Source organism: Tiliqua scincoides, chromosome 11, assembly GCF_035046505.1.
Source record: "Tiliqua scincoides isolate rTilSci1 chromosome 11, rTilSci1.hap2, whole genome shotgun sequence".
In the NCBI taxonomy this organism is placed as follows: Eukaryota; Metazoa; Chordata; class Lepidosauria; order Squamata; family Scincidae; genus Tiliqua; species Tiliqua scincoides.
Genome location: NC_089831.1, coordinates 22,538,900 through 22,543,650, shown reverse-complemented (window position 1 = coordinate 22,543,650; position 4,751 = coordinate 22,538,900). Strand labels below are relative to the sequence as shown.

The following is a 4,751-nucleotide window of genomic DNA, read 5'->3' as shown; positions in this document are numbered from 1 at the left end:
TCCTCGGCATCACCTGGCAGGACAAAGTTCCAAACAACACAGTCCTGGAACGTGCTGGAATCCCTAGCATGTATTCACTGCTGAAACAGAGACGCCTGCGTTGGCTTGGTCATGTCGTGAGAATGGATGATGGCCGGATCCCAAAGGATCTCCTCTATGGAGAACTCGTGCAAGGAAAGCGCCCTACAGGTAGACCACAGCTGCGATACAAGGACATCTGCAAGAGGGATCTGAAGGCCTTAGGGATGGACCTCAACAAGTGGGAAACCCTGGCCTCTGAGCGGCCCGCTTGGAGGCAGGCTGTGCAGCATGGCCTTTCCCAGTTTGAAGAGACACTTTGCCAACAGTCTGAGGCTAAGAGGCAAAGAAGGAAGGCCCATAGCCAGGGAGACAGACCAGGGACAGACTGCACTTGCTCCCGGTGTGGAAGGGATTGTCACTCCCGGATTGGCCTTTTCAGCCACACTAGACGCTGTGCCAGAACCACCTTTCAGAGCGCGATACCATAGTCTTTCGAGACTGAAGGTTGCCAATACATGGTGTTCAAAATGGGTCAGATCAGCTGTATCATGGGTAGGATATGAAAATATTTTAAACAAAATCTCCAGGAAGTCAGAAATGGAACCTCCATGGTCAGAGACAGCATCCCTTAAAGCACCTGCTGCTGGAAGGTATTAGGGTATTTGAGTTCTGACCTATTATATCCCTGTCATTGGCGTTCCTGGACATTCTTTTTTTTCCTTCTTCTTTGCAACCCATTATAACTGGGCAACAAACCTTGTGTTATATATGCTAAGCCTCTTATCTCAGCCCTAACCATACCTTGACATTTTAAAAATAAAAAGTGCATTGAAATAAATATTTCCACCTTCTTGCCACCACCTTCTTGCCCAGGTGAAGGTATTCCAGAGGTGTTCAGATAACCATTGCTAGGAACGGAATGCTAGACAAGAGAGAGATTGGTTTGATCCAGCAAGGAAGGTCCTGAGTAAGCCATATCTAACCCCCCCCCCCAAATACTGCTCTTTTATTCCAAATGTGGTGGTGATGGACTGGCTGGGATTGAATTCATATGAACAGTGGAAGTTTCTAGCAAGCCAAATCATTGGTCCGTCAGGCTCCAAATTGTGTGCACAGACTGGCAGGGAGGGGCTCTTCAGGGTTCCAGACAGCAGTCTTCCCCAGTCCTACCCAGAAAATATCACCAGACATAGAACCTGGGGTTTACTTCATGCAAAGCAACTCCATGTTGGCAACCTTCAGTCTCGAGAGACTCTGGTATCGCGCTCTGAAAGGTGGTTCTGGAACAGCGTCTAGTGTGGCTGAAAAGGCCAATTCGGGAGTGAAAAAAAAAAATGGAACGCTTCACGAATTTGCTCCCCCACCAATCTATAGCCCCTAACTCCATTGGCTACTCATTGAGGAGGGAAAGGCATTGAACACATGCTCCGAGGTTCCCCACCCACTAGCTATTCATTGCACATTGATTTTTTTTTTTAATGAGTGGGAAAGTAACAAAAGTTATTATTCTGCACATCTGGAAAACAAGCAGTGTTCCACTAATGCAACAGTCATAAATTTAGCCCCAGCCAAAAACAATTAATTCCCAAATATGCAAGACCAGAATTTGGGTTGTTTTTTTTCCCTTGCCCTTGTCAGCTTAGCTCAATTGACAGACCTCAACAGACTCTGCATTAATAAAGGATTGGCAGCACTGGGCGTAAACCACTGAATGAATGGGGGAAGGAGGCAAACTGTGGGTTCTGGTGAAGATGTATGTGCAACCTCCTGATTTTAGAAATGGGCTATGTCAGAATGCCAGATGCAAGGGAGGGCACCAGGATGAGGTCTCTTGTTATCTGGTGTGCTCCCTGGGGCATTTGGTGGGCCGCTGTGAGATACAGGAAGCTGGACTAGATGGGCCTATGGCCTGATCCAGTGGAACTGTTCTTATGTTCTTAAACTACAATTCCCAGGAGGCCTTGCAGGTCTCTTGTTATCTGGTGTGCTCCCTGGGGCATTTGGTGAGCCGCTGTGAGATACAGGAAGCTGGACTAGATGGGCCTATGGCCTGATCCAGTGGGGCTGTTCTGATGTTCTTATGGAACCTGAGCCATATGGAGGACTGGGACCTGGAAAAGTCACTATGAAGGCAGAGTCAGTTACAAGCTGGAATCAAAAGTGAGAAAACTTTCCAGAGGACTGTAACCAAAGTGATGTGTAGGTACAGCAGACTGGAAAGTTGCGAGATTAGATGGCAGGGATGGTGTTGGAGGTTAACCAGGTTGAGCACTGGCCTAGCCAGCACCTTAGAGATGTCACCCCGTGATGTCAACCCTGTTCAGACATAATTGAACCAGTTGACACTGTACCAAGGTACAGCCTCCATGAGAACATGCTTGTACACCCATCCCTTTTGAATTCCCCTGTCCTCAGCAGCAACTGTTACCCTGCACATGCCCAATCTCTTCTGATCTTGGAAGCTAAGCAGGGTCAGGCCTGGTTAGTACTTGGATGGGAGACCACCTGGGAATACCGGGTGCTGTAGGCTTATACCAGAGTCTTTCGAGGCTCAAGGTTGCCAACCAGCTACCGTGAGTAATGAGAACTCTCTGCAGCAACGAATGTTATGCTCCTCCTCAAATGTGTCCTCCTCCTTATAAATTCTCTGAGTTTATGAAACAAAATTTGAACAACTTCATATTTATCGGAATATTTGAATGTTTCTTAATTTTGATGCAAGGATTTCAAAAATGCCATTATTTTTGGCAGAGCATCAATAGTTTAGTCACAACTTATGCTATGCAGTTGTATAATACAACATGTATTACAATGCATTAGGCCATAGGATAGATAGGTTACATAAAATGTAACTAAAATGTTTTGATGATACAAAGAACTACGATGACTGTTGGGATCAGTAATTTGTTTAAGAAATATTAAAGGCACAAGCCTAACCAATTTTCCAACACTGGAGTAATGGCAATGCATCTCCAAGGTAAGAGAACAAATATTCCAGTCTAGGAACAGTCTAGACGAAGTCCAGTCTGAACTCTGGCCCTTTGTGACTGTGGCTCACACGGAGTGCTTATTGACTATCCATGATGTTGAGTGGGTTAAGATGATCACTTAACTAGATGGATCTTGTCTGATCTTGGAAGCTAAGCAGGGTCAGGCCTGGTTAGTACTTGGATGGGAGACCACGTGGGAATACCTGGTGCTGTAGGCTTATACCATAGTCTTTCAAGACTGAAGGTTGCCAACCAATGGATTCACTCTTTTGACTGAGTGAGATATCGCAGGTGCTTAACTTGGAGACATAGGAACTAATATTTCCTTTATAAATGATTAATGGACCTTGGTTAATTCTGTGTCTAATATTGCATCCCTTAGTTTATTGGAAACAGGCTTCATATATTGCATTTTTTATTTTCTAAAAAATGTAAGGGGGGGAGGGAAAGATTACAGTAATGTTAGGAGGAGAAAGTGATTGAAGACCACATTGTAGGACCAATCAGTTTCAGTGACAGATAGACACTTTTCCACTATCTACACCGTTTACTTTGGATTTTTCAAACTCCACACACAAGAACATAAGGGCCAAGGGGGCCCATTTTGAACAGCAGACTGTCTCCCACAGTGGACAACCAGATGCCCCATTCAGAAATGACCCCTGCTCCTGCCCCGCCTCCACAACAACTTAGAGCGGTCCCAACGTCCGATTAGGACTTTGGGAACTGCTGACCTAGGCCTCTGGTCTCATTGCTGGGGTCTTGATTGAAACCAAAAGCCTGTTGGTTGAGGAGCTGCAACTTGCTCCAATTTTACTGAGCTGTTTTGAATTTCTTCTTCTTTCTCCCCCTTCCTCCATGTTGCGGTCATGGTTTAAAACTAATTGAAAACACATGGTAAAGTTCATCATCGCCCAAACTCGGTCTGAGGATTTGCCAAGGTGAAATGGAGTTACTCATGCCCGGCATCCAGATCTGGCCATATTCACTGGCACCTCAGATTAACATCCGTTAAAACAAGACTTGAGAAACGTAGTAGCCATGTATTTGCTTTTCTTTTGTAAAATCCAAACAGACTACAAGCTTAGTGGTGCTACTCCTTCCAAAAAATGTCTGTTGTCCATGTTCCGTTTAAGACTCACTTTTTGGCTTACAAAGATTATTTTCCTCTCTTGAGCAAATGCAGAACTCTCCACTAACACTGTTGGTTCTTAGTTTGGATAAAGAGATTAATTAAGCTGCCATTCTAAGTAGACCATTGGTACACTTGACAGGCAGTGTTGGACCTACTCTGACTAGCAGTGTCTCCCTGAGGTCTCAGGCAGAAATCTTTCCTTGCCACCACTACCTGTGGTATTTTTTAACTGAAATTACCCTGCACATGCCTAATCTTGTCTGATCTTGAAAGCTAAGCAGGGTCAGGCCTGGTTAGTACTTGGATGGGAGACCACCTGGGAATACCTGGTGCTGTAGGCTTATACCATAGTCTTTCGAGACTGAAGGTTGCCAACCATAATATGATGCTGGGAATGGAAACTAGAAGTTTCAACTGAATTAAGTCCAACCGAATAAGTGGGGCTTATTTCTGAGTAGACATGCATAGAATTGCACTGTTAAATATGACAGATTCACTTTACGATCCTTGCCCAAAGCAAAGTAAGCCTTACAGCCTTTAATGCTATCAATGTATTGGGTCAGAGCACTTATTTCTTACACTTATATATCACTCATCCTTTGAGA

At 44.8% G+C, this 4,751-nt stretch overlaps 1 pseudogene; it reads left to right on the top strand.

Annotated features, from left to right (window-relative positions):
• The first annotated feature begins 2,431 nt into the window (after positions 1-2,431).
• Positions 2,432-2,551, top strand: LOC136662565 (5S ribosomal RNA; annotated as a pseudogene).
• Positions 2,552-4,751: the final 2,200 nt, after the last annotated feature.